Source organism: Octopus bimaculoides, chromosome 1 (assembly GCF_001194135.2).
Source record: "Octopus bimaculoides isolate UCB-OBI-ISO-001 chromosome 1, ASM119413v2, whole genome shotgun sequence".
Taxonomy (NCBI): Eukaryota; Metazoa; Mollusca; class Cephalopoda; order Octopoda; family Octopodidae; genus Octopus; species Octopus bimaculoides.
Genome location: NC_068981.1, coordinates 159,489,758 through 159,502,917, shown reverse-complemented (window position 1 = coordinate 159,502,917; position 13,160 = coordinate 159,489,758). Strand labels below are relative to the sequence as shown.

The following is a 13,160-nucleotide window of genomic DNA, read 5'->3' as shown; positions in this document are numbered from 1 at the left end:
CACACACACACACACACACACACACACACACAACACACACACACACACACACACTCTCTCACACACACACACACACACAAACACACACGCGGCGGGCTCCCATACAGTTATCGTTTACCAAATTCACGCACAAGGTATTGGACAGCCGGGGCTGTAGTAGAAAAAACCAGCCCAAAATGCTGCACTGTGGAACTGAACCTGAAGTTGTGTAGTCGCAAAACGATCCATGTCTACACTTTAATCTACTGCACCAAAACATTTCAATTAGTTAAAATTACACTCGTAGCGAGATTCATTCATTGGACAGCTGTTTCGTTTAATTAGGCGGGAAAGCAGTAATCGAGAACCTTCATTAAGCCCTCGAGACTCGGAGGAAAAAGAGGAAGGTATCCTCAAACTGGAGACTGGCCTAAATGCTTGGAGAAGAGTGAACTTCGCTGAAGGTACCCAATCACCAGCTGGAGGTGTTAAATTGAGAGACGAATTTAGTAGGTCAAACAAAACTTTAGAAGCTTTTTGTCAATCATATCAACTCGTCAACTTATCCACACTTTGACGTTCTTTGACATGCTTTTAATTCTGCAGAGTATCCAAAGATCATCTTATTCAACAAGTAGGTTTGGTGGTGTTGCCAGTTTAGTCGTGACAAACCGACATTGCAGAAGTTGAGTTGGTTAATATGGTTATCAGTAGCAGATACTTGGTTATCTGATCTCTGACGACCACACACACACACACACACACACACACACACACACACACACATACACACACACACACACACACAAACAAACAGACAAACAAATAAACACACAAACAAACACACACACACACAAGCACACATACACATGTCTGTATATATGCATACGTATAATTTTCATGTACATTTGATGACGTACATATGCTGAGACCCCCTTCGGTCATGACTGACCATGAAATTGCACCTAGAAAGTTACCCTCCGAGGTACAAGTCCGGGTAAGGTTGCTTATGGAAGACCAGCAGTCGCCCATCTATACCGGTCTCCCCTCTCCACGCCGCCAGTGTTATTCAAGGGAAAGGCAAAGGCCGATACAGTTTGGCACCAGTGACGTCGCAACTCATTTCTACAGCTGAGTGAACTGGAGCAACGTGAAATAAAGTGTCTTGCTCAAGAACACAACACGCAACCCGGTCCGGGATTCGAACTCACAACCTCGCGATCGTAACCACTGAACTCGACGCTCTAACCACTGAGCTCGACGCTCTAACCACTGAGCTCGACGCTCTAACCACTGAGCCATGCACCTTCACATTCCTATATATAATGTTGTACATATAATTATTACTTAAATAGACTTCCTGCCTAAACTCAAGCTTGAAATGCAACTAATGCAGGGCGATGCAACTGCCCCTCTCCTCTGATGGGGACGAGAACGACGACGACGTCTAAAGCTGCCTACTGAAGATTGGCTGTAGGCAGTGTCTCATTCGAACTGGTAGATGTATAATGGTACAAACAGGCAAACGAGTGGTATTAGGTCAGATTATGACATTTATGTATGCATCGATATAACTTGAGGGTAGAAATGAGTGTTACAAGAGCTTAGATCACTAGACATCGATAAAAAATAGGTTGAGTTTATAATTATGACTTATGCTGGTATTCTCCGGGAACACTTATAAGATAAGGCCGTATTATTGATATTAGATTGTAGGCTAAGGCAGGTTGTCGTAAGTAGAATCTAAAGCTAGATAAGGAAAATGTGCACGTGTTACCTTACAGTTGTTTCAAGAATAGATGTGCAGTTGGTGCCATTCCCTGCAAGGAGTCCATGGCCAGCATTTTGGTGGCAATCCATTCCATCTTCAGCAGATAATACGGAGTCATAAATGTTCCGGGAGAATACCAACATATATCACAACCATTATGAACATTCCTCAATCGATCTTTTTTTGATCTCTTGTGATCTAAACTTCTGTTACATTCTTTTCCTACCCTCAAGTTATACGTATGCTTATGTGTGTGTGTGTGTGTGTGTGTGTGTGTGTGTGTGTGTGTGTGTGTGTGTGTGTGTGTGTGTGTGTGTGTGTGAATATATAGATATGCATGCATATAAATAAATAAATACATACATACATACATATATATATACATACATGCATATATATATATACATGCATATATATATATATACATGCATATATATATATATATATACATGCATATATATATATATATATATATATATATATATATATATATATATATATATATATATATATATATACATATATATATATGCACATACATGCAAACGTACATGTATACATGCATTAGTGCATACTACATACACACATACGTACACACATACACATGCATACATACATACATACATACATACATACATACATACATATATACAAGCTCCTGTATAATTTCTGTATACGAAATTTCAATGCTTACGAAGCGAACTTCCTAATCATACAGCCATACCGACACCTATGTTAATATTTCCAAAACGCGATACCGCTATGTCATCAAATTGATTTCAATGATCTTTGCATCCTCTCGCCGATCATTATTTTGCCCATTCAATATTTTCTTATCTAGTCTTCAAAGGAAAATCGATTGTTATTGTATGTTAAACTTTTCCGCGATTATTAACTTATGTTTTTTTCATCGTGCCATCTAGATTCCGCTAAACTGGCTTTAAATGAGTCAATTGACATTTATTTGTTAACATCACACGATATAACATTACACTCTTTGTAGATAACAGAATGAAGTATGATTATTATACACAAAAGTTACTGAAATTGTTTTCTAGATTCGCTCGTCAATAGTTATAAAAGTGGATGATAGTCACCATAAGACTTCATTAAGGGTTCTTTAAAACTTACGAAGAAAACTAACTAGGCTATGAGCCAATGAAGAAACATATACGCAGTCATTAGACCTATATTGAAAACAGTAGATAAATCGCCCTTTAATCACACACAATCGTCTTCAAACGAAAATGATAATGTAGTCCTAAATAATGTAGTCTTAGATATATTTTGCTTCAAAAAAAAAAAAAAAGAAAGAAAGAAGAACGTATGATAACTGGAAATTCGGTCGAATGATAAATACTTAACAAGGAAACATTAATCCTGGGTTCGTAGCAAATCATTCAGCCCTCTATTTACGTGCCTTAGGTCGGACGTTCTCAAAATAACTAATACCAGACATCCCGTAAAATATTAGTGAACTAAAGTTTTTACCTTCTAGTCTCTCTTTTTTTTAAATGTGGAAACAAAATAAACTTTACATTAATGTAATTCTTCGTTTTCCGCAGAACTGGAAAACTTTTCAAAGGTTTAAAAACTAATTTCATTATTGAAATCTGTGCGTCTCCTTACAGCTTTACCTACTCATGACAAACTGTCATACGTCTCACTAATCGGAGTAGACTTGGACTTAAAGAAGGACAGCATAAAAAAATTAAAAAAACAAAAGGAACGGCAGCAACAGCAAGAGCAGGGTTAACAAAAAAAAAAAGATACAAAAGAAATACAGAACCAGATTATGAATTTTAAAAACTTCTTTTGCTTATGTTTTGGTTAAATTCTTTGGTTAAATTCTCTAGAGCATTTATGTAGATATTGAGTGTATGTAGGGGTACAATATGTTTAGGGGCTTATATTGGAGGTGGGAAAGGCTATGTTGGGCAGATGTCCGCCGTGCTATGGCGCGTGAGTGTCTCTAAGTGCGTTCGTCAATGTTCTGGTCAAGCTCTTTGCCGGATTCCCAGGTTTGGTAGTGAGAGGGCCGAAGCTGAAGGGCTGGCGATATTGACAAAAAAAAGCAAAAAAAAAACCACAAATGAACACACATATGCTTATACGGCTTTGCTTCCATTCACCCCACCAAAACGCTATATATATATAGTATCACTGCATACATTACAACTCTACAAGAACACCAAATCTAAAACATACACACTTTTCCCATATGCACTTTTCATCCCTACAAGCGGTTTTCTGATGCCAAGAGATAAAACGTTTAAATTAACCTTGCCCGATTCGTTCCGTCGTCTTTTTCACAGCAATCACAAACTGGACGTATCTTTTCACCTCCAACAATAGAGAGGAGTCGCCATATTTCATTCCATAACTACCATCTCTGAAGAGCACAGGGTCACATTATTCGGTTATCTAACACTTCGTTGAAACGCTTGTGCGAAACCGATTGATAAGATCAACTGTAATGAATATACATAATACTGTACACTTCGATTAATACATACGCGCACACACATATGATGGTACTGGAATAGTACCAGCTTAGCTAGAAATAGAAGTCAAATGATTTCGGAAGCCGCAGAGAACTCACTTTATGAACAAGCATGGTGAAAAATCGGGCAAGCGATAAGAATTAAAAAGTTTTAAAATTTGCCTGCACAGTTCACACTTTGAATAGCCACTAATATTATTATTAATTGTATACTTAATAATATACACAGCCACTCCTACGCCTATTATTTATATTATTATATGATTGAACGCCACACATCCATTTCCAAGTAAGTTTGTCTATCTATCTATCTAATTTATATATATATATTCTTTTATTCTCTTATTTGTTTCAGTCATTTGACTGTGGCCATGCTGGAGCATCGCCTTTAAGTCGAGCAAATCGACCCCAGGACTTATTCTTTGTAAGCCTTGTACTTATTCTATCGGTCTCACTTGCCGAACCGCTAAGTTACTTACTTCTTCTATTACACTCGATAAATAAATCAAACTAAAGAAATCTGGATCAGAAATAATTTTAAGAAATCTGCTTCAGAAATAATTTTAAGAAAAATACAGAAGCCTCATAAAATTTCTAAGACTCAGGATCGAACCAGAGACCTTCAGATTATCGATTTAACGCGCTCTCAACTGAGATAATTAATCACTCTGCTCTCCAGGAAGCAGAGAAATCATTTGAGAGAACATTTGGTACAATGATCGTTACATATAAATTTTCCATTATTTTGTAAATATAATATTGTAATATTGCAATGCTATCTATTTTAATTAAATATGGTATCATAATTTTTAATTAAATTTTTATTGCTATCATTAATCCGTTTGACACTACCGCTGAGCACGATTCCTGTCGATTTACAGTCAACAACTTTAAATATGGAAGGATATCGAGGATATGATTAAGGGTATTAATAGTTTCGTTATCGAATACTTCCGTTGTATAAATCCTTTCAGTATCAAATGTCAGAAAGGCGGCGAGCTGGCAAAATTGTTAAGCACGCCGAGCAAAATGCTTAGGGGCATTTTGTCTGTTCTGAGTTCAAATTCCGCCGAGGTCAACTTTGCCTTTCATTCTATCGGGGTCGATGAAATAAGAACCAGTTAAGCACTGGATCGATGTAACCGACTTATCTCCTATTCTGAAATTGCTGGCCTTGTACCAAAATTTGAAACCACTATTAAAGCGAGTGAGTGAGCTGTCAGAATCGTTAGCACACCGGACAAAATGCTTAGAGGCATTTCGAACGAGTTCAAATTCCACCGAGTCGATAAAATAAGTACCAGGTGAGCACAGTAGTTGGTGTAATCGAAATACCCTTATCCGCCAAATTTCAGGCTTTGTGCTTATAATAAGAAAGACTTATTAAATACTAACATTAATTTAAAAACACACACACACAAAACAAAACAAAAGAAAAAAACAAAGCAAGATATGTCATTGAAAAGTCATAGAGTTGAATATTACCCTTAAATATGGGTTAAAATATTTGCTGAATGCATCACCAACAAATTTGGTACCAAATGAATGTTTTCGGGGGGGAAAGTCCCGTTCGTTACTAAAATGATGGGTACGAGACCTATTTGGCACAACCGCTAATTCGACATGAACTTATTTAACATCAAATATTTTGATGTTTCTCCTATTTTAAAGTCCCTGGCGTTCATCCCTTCATCCACCCCTCCTAATCCCTCTTACCTCTCTCTCTCCTTCTTCTGTCATCAAATAACAAAGAAGAAGAAGAAGAAGAAGAAGAAGAATGAAATACAACATCTACATACTATTTTGGAGTGTTGGAATATGGTATGTAGATGTTGTATTTGCGAGAGGCATGCATAGGAATTGAGAGATACTGAAAATAGTTTTAGCAGAGTAATTACATATCAAAATAGGAGATTACAAAACTTTTTGGGACATTATTTATTCCCCGTTTATACGTGTTTCATTTCCTAACAGGTGTTACAAAGATGGACACGTACAAAATCACGTATGACATCTGTTAGAAATTCAACTGACAGAGAATCAAATAAATACAAAATTTGCATATGGATGAAGCTTTAATGAATAGTCTAAGTAATAATTAGAAGTCATGTTAATTAAACAACATTTTGTTTCGTTACCTTTTTGAAGAAGAAGGACGAACAGAGCTCATGCCCGTTTGTTTTCCATTTTTTTTTTCACCCAGGGCCTCCGAGGCTTCTGGGAAGAGGAAAGGAGAAAGACATTTTCAAACTAGAGACCTGGCTCGGATACTTCAAGAGGGGTATCCAAGGTGCCAAATGCTTGTATTAAGCTCAAGAGTTCAGCATGCAAACAATCAGAAACATATCACAAGTTATCTCGTTTGAGTCACTAATAATTCTGCCAATCTATCACGCTGGACGCGTACTTTATTTATCGACCCTGAAAAGGATGAAAAGGAAAGTTGACCTCGGCAAGATTTGAACTCAGAATGCGAAGAACCCGAACAAACACAGTAAGATATTTTATCCTGTGCTGTAACGAACGATTCTGCAAAATCACTGCCGATAGAAAAAGGATAACATGAATCGGAAGAGAGTGGAGAGTATATTTACGGCCTGTTGTGCTTGGAAATCAAATATCACAGCGGTTGGCTATCGTATAAATCTTCGATTTTGCGTCCTAGTATGATGAATTTCTCTTCTTTCTCTCTCACTCTCCAAGAAGAAGAAGAAGAAGAAGAACTAACGCGTCTGAAACGTCGTTCTTACTTTCTTTTTTATATTACAAGACACTACTTCAATTATATGCATTACTTTCCGTAGGACAGTTACAACAGCGTGGCTCAATACGAAATGAGTTCAGAATGTGCGGTGGTTGACTTCGTCTGCCAGGTCGATAGAGAAAGTTTTGGTAGTGATACTTTAGGATTATTTTGTTAAGGTTATTTCTTCAGATATTCTATAGAACTTATAGCCAGCACTGATTTTTGCTATAACGCTTCGTATCGAAACGTCAGATGTAAGCATATAATGTGATCGAAGACAAAAGTGGGTAATGAGTATATATGTCATATTCCGAGGGTTGTCGTCCCTTCTTCAGCACTTATCTAACCCACCTTTGCCTCCGAACACATTGCTTATATAGCCTCCGCATACAGTGGTGTTTAGTTATTAGATAAACCAATTTACATATAAGACGCATTCCTGGGTCTTGTATGTAAACATGAGGATTAATTTAAATTAACTATTCCCTACCACAAAATATGTGACCTTGTGTTTATATTAGGTCTTTAAAAAAATATATTATGATTTACCTGCTTTACATTCTGAGTTCAAAATTCCGCTGCGGTCGATTTTGCCTTTCATCCTTTTCAGATCGATAAAATAAGTACCAGTTGAGCACTGGGGATCTATGTAATCGACAACCCCACCCTCCCTTTAAAATTGCTGGCCATATGCCAAAATTTGAATACCATATTATCTATTGGCTTAACGTTCTGAATTCAAATTCCGCCGAGGTCGACTTTACCTTTTCTTCTTTCGGGATCGATAATAAGCACCAATTGAGCACTGGATCAATGTAATAGACAAACCCCCTGCCGTTAAAATGTCAGGCGTTGTGCCTATAGTAGAAAGGAATATTATTATTACATTTCTTAGTCACTCCTCCTTTTTCATTATTGTTACTATGTAATTTGGATATTTTCTTATACGCACACTCACTCACACACACACACACACACACACACACTTTCTTTCTCGCTCTCTTTCTCTCTCACGCTCTTTCTCTCTCGCTGTCTCTCTCTCTCTCTCTCTCTCTCTCTCTCTCTCTCTCTCTCTCTCTCTCTCTCTCTCTCTCTCTCTCTCACTCTCTTTTGTTTATTCGTCCGTCCGTCTGGCTTTTTCTGTCTGGTATAGCCAGACAGAGAGCCGCCATCAGTACACACCTACCCTTACATACTCACTCAGACACCTTCCCTCACATGCACACATTCACGCCTACAGTCACACACTCACAAGGAAACACGCACGCACACACACACACACACACACACACACACACACACATATCTTCACATTGTAATTTTGTGGGTATACGTGTGTCTGTGTGTATGCGTGTATACGTGTGTACGTGCCTGCATGTGAAAGAGTGTGTGCATACGCATGTGACTGCCTGTTTGTGCGTGTGGGCTGCTCTGTGAGTATGTGTGTGTGTGCAAGTGTATGCGTATGTGGGTGCGTGTGCGTGTGTCTAAGTGAATGAGCGAGTGTAGTTTGTAGCAGCAGACATACAGGCTTCTTTTGATACCGTTAGAATTACTACTGTTCAACGTTTTTTCTTTTCTTTTTGTTTTTGTTTCGTTCTTTTTCTTTTTCCATTTTGTTTTCTATTTATTTTTGAAAGTCGACGACCTATCTCATCGTAGTCATTTAGTCTCGTTCTCTCCGACAAACAGTGGCGTCACTCTGACAGCTATCGCTGGTCACTTAGTGGTTTTCAGTTAGTCTTCTCTTTTTATTCACTCATAGGACAAACAACAAAGAAAGTAAAAACTCACTCTCTCTCTCTCTCTCTCTCTCTCTCTCTCTCTCTCTCTCTCTCCCCCCCCCTCTTTACCCCTACCTCTATCTATCTCTCTGTCTTTATATCTATCTATCTATCTATCTATATGTCTGTCTATCATCCTGAACAATCAAGTAGTTAGTCAAAACAGCTTACAATTGCTGCTCAACTTCGAAATAGAAAGCTGTCGTTATTGCTACTGCTAATGCTACTGCCGCTGTTACTTTTACTACTGTTAATGCTTTTAATTTCTATTTATACGACATTAACAGAAGGTGACACTACATTGGAAATGATTATATAATGTTCGTTCGTACGGTCTACGTGTGCTCAGGGAAATGAGAGCCACGAAGTTCTGATAGACAGATCTTGGAAAAGCTCGAAGATGTTTCAAATCATCATACACTAATGTCTTAAAAACTAATGGATGCATTAGAAAAATGTTGCCTTTAGTACATCATTTTACGCTTTTACTCTTTTAGTTGTTTCAATCATTGGCCGGCGGTCGTGTTGGAGCACCGGCTTGCAGGGTCAGTCGAACAAATCGCGCCCTCTAGTATTTCCTTAAAGTTTGGTGCTTATACTATCGGTAAAGTTACAGAAACGTAAACTAACACCGGCTGTCTAGCGATGACGGGACGAACACACACGCACATACACACACACATACGTACATACATTGTATATGATAGTTGGCCACTCGTGACCGAAGAAGACCATCACTGACCATTGCTCATGCAAAATGTCAGTAATGTCTCTGCATAGGGTTATTGCACCCGCGGTCGGCTTCACCCGGGCTAACGCCCGCGGCTTCTATGCTTAACGCGGGGCTCTTTTACTCGACCGGGTATCGAAAAGTCGCCTGGCTGGCGATCGCGTAATCTAAAATTTTAGATCCAATGAGGCTTGTACAACACCTGACAAACCTCCTCTATCCTATTGACATTATCCAAAGACAAGCCAGGGCAAGATCTGTGCCAATATGGATCGCAGTCTTAGGAATGTGCAAGCACCATGATATCAAGCGCAAACAAAACATCTCCAAAATGTTTAATGCCATTCCCTGTATATTTGGTTTTATACCAGCGTAACCTTCTCCTAGAAAGAAAGCTGAGTAGTGCCTCACTCCCAATGATCTTTCAACATACCAGACACCAACCCATAATTCCTGAGGGCTGGTTCATCCGTCCTTTGACAGGTCTTCTTTTTAGTCCTGTTGGGTTTCAATCAAGCATCCAGTGAGAGACCCGATTATGCAACAGGTTGTACTGGATTCTGTTACCAGCAGCACTCAGCAGAAACCTCTCAAGTGACTTGACAGACACACCCTCGCACGCGCACGCACACACACACACACACACACACACACACACACACACACACACACACGATACATGCTTATTTACATACAAACACACACAAAAACACACTCACATACACATACATGACATGCTTCTACCTTTTCCGTTTACCAAATTCAATAACTCACATGAAATTGGTTAGACTAGAGCAATAGTTGAAGACACTTGCTAAACAACAACGAGAAGACGAAAACAGCAGTAGGGAGCCTGTTTTCTATTTTGCATACAGCCTCAGACTGGGTGATGCAACTGGACCTGAAGGACAGACTCGAATTTTTTGCGGAGGTAGTGGATGCATTACTCTGACTAAGTATGATACTGCTCTCGAGAGTTGCCGAGACAATCATCGTAGCTGAATTTACGGTACCCTGGGAAGACAGACTCGACATTTCTCACCAACCAGAGTATATCAGATATCGGGGCTTGATCGACGAGTGCCTTGACAAGGGATGCTACGCAGACTCATTCCTTACTGAAGTCAGCTGCTGCAGTTTTCGAGATGGGTCGGTGCGTTATTTCCTGCAGGAAATTGGTCTAGAACCCAGACAGATGAAAAAAGTCACTAAAGAAATGGGCATGACAGCTGAAGCCAGCTTAAAGTGATTCTGGTTGGCAAAAGACTGCAGGTGGAACCCTTCTGCCAAGCAAAGACTAATTCATTCCTCACTGCTCCACTCAGGCGAAGCGTAGAGACTCAAATTAAACTAAAAATCATAAATTTCCTTATCGGATTAATCAAACGCGATGATAAAAATACAGAAGGTAAAAAGCGGGGAATAAATAAATGAAATATATATTATTTAATCATGCGAAAGTAATCAGCGTTCGAATTGGTAAAGAACTAAAAATTATTTAGAATATGACACAACTTCTGAAGTACAACTTCTACGTGACAGTATCTAAAGTACCTTTTGTCAGATTTAGACTCAGTGGACTGAAGAGAAGATATATTCAGTGCATGAACAAAAGATTATTCATGGATATTGCTATTTACACAAGCATCAATAAGAAGGAGAATAATGCTTATTGTGTGGGTCGTACTGATAATTTCACTTTCTGAAGTATATTATTTCTTCCTTTTTTTTGTTTGCTTCTTCATGTAAGAATAAGAGATAATTCTTGAATATCTTTTTAATATGCAAGAGACTGAGATGTCTTATACATCTCGATTATGGAAAGCAAGCAAAAAAGTGTCCACAACTCAACGACGGAACTTCAATGTGCTAAATCACGATCTACATTTTTAGAAAAGGAGGACAAATTGGATATTTTGTCCCAGGTTAACTGTTTACTCTTTTACTTGTTTCAGTCATTTGACTGTGGCCATGCTGGAGCACCGCCTTTAGTCGAGCAAATCGATGCCAGGACGTATTCTTTGTAAGCCTAGTACTTATTCTATCGGTCTCTTTTGTCGAACCGCTAAGTTACGGGGACTTAAACACACCAACATCGGTTGTCAAGCGATGTTGGGGGGACAAACACAGACACACAAACATATATACACACACACACATATATATATATATATATACGACGGGCTTCTTTCAGTTTCCGTCTACCAAATCCACTCACAAGGCTTTGGTCGGCCCGAGGCTATAGTAGAAGACACTTGCCCAAGGTGTCACGCAGTGGGACTGAACCCGGAACCATGTGGTTGGTAAGCAAGGTACTTACCACACAGCCACTCCTACGCCTATGTTTGTAAAAAATAAAAATAAAAGTAAGTTGAATAAAAACAGAAATAAAGTAATATTAATAAAATAAAAAGGTTTGTGGTTAAGAAGCTCATTTGGCAAACTCCTGGTTTGGGATTCAGTCCCATTGCATAGCAGTTTAGGTAGTGTCTTTTAACATAGCTCGGGGCCAAACAATGCCCCATGAGTGAATTCGAGACACAGAAACAGTGTGGAAGCCTGTCATATGCATGCGCGCGCGCGTCTGCATGTGTGTGTGTGTGTACTTACATGTATATGTGTGTCTATATATAAATATATATATTCACACACACACGCATATGTATGGCGCTGCTATTGACTAAGCTAATTTTTTTCGAAAATTGTAAAACCGGATGCGGAAGTTGTGACACAAAAATGTATTTAATTCGTAAAATTAATCCTGCTCACACAGAGACATCAGGGTGCGTGGTCTTCACAGTTAGGGTGTTGCACTCACAATCGCGAAATTGTGGTTTCGATTTCCGGACCAGGCTTGCGTTGTGGTTTTCGTTTCCCGTTGCTCCAGTTCACTCAGAGGTGAACTTTGCAACAGACTGGTGTCCAGTTCTGGAGGAATGTTGTGATCACGTTCACTTATAGGCCATGGAAACTGGGTAACCGGCGCTATAATTCTTAGGACTCGAAACAGTTCTTGTTTCTTACGCAGAGATATGTTAAAGAAAAGCAAGACGTATTTCTATTTGCGAATGTGTATTCGATTACACACCAGACTAAGGCTAAAATTTGCATTGTTTATCGATGCATAGAATGTACAAGAAGCCAAAATGCAAGATGTCAACGAACGGTAAATAATGTTTTTACAGTTTTACTAAGAATAAAATACCAGTCAAAAGTACTGGAATCGATGTCAATGACTAACCTTCCACCTTAAAATTTCGTCTGTCTCCTATGCTTCAAATCACGCAGATCTGCAATGGGACAGAAAGTCAGAAATGCCACTGACATATAGGAAGCATAAAAAGACAGCAATAACCTGTGAAGGTGGAGCAATCACTATATATATATATATGTGTGTGTGTGTGTGTGTGTGTGTGTGTGTGTGTGTATAATTGCTACTCAGAAACTCATGTTCCAAACCAACATGAAGAGAGCTGTACTGCTGACGCACATATAAAAGTTAAAAGACTTCCAAAAATGTTAATTATTTTCACTGCTTGTCATCGAATATATGAACGGGTTAGATGCAATTATACAACAAATATGCAGCTAGTTTGTTCTTTTTACTTCTACTTCGTCTGTATAAGTATGCTTCGCATATATATATA

At 38.7% G+C, this 13,160-nt stretch overlaps 1 long non-coding RNA gene across 4 annotated transcripts in view; it reads right to left on the bottom strand.

Annotated features, from left to right (window-relative positions):
* LOC106884408 (uncharacterized) overlaps positions 1–13,160 on the bottom strand; it is a 91,152-nt gene that overhangs the window by 41,923 nt on the left and 36,069 nt on the right. Inside the window, exon 3 of one of the 4 annotated variants that reach the window (XR_001411242.2) lies at positions 12,755–12,803. The exons of the other annotated variants lie outside the window; for them this stretch is intronic. This is a non-coding gene — a long non-coding RNA (uncharacterized LOC106884408). The remainder of the gene's footprint in view (positions 1–12,754; positions 12,804–13,160) is intronic. 4 annotated transcript variants of the gene reach the window in all.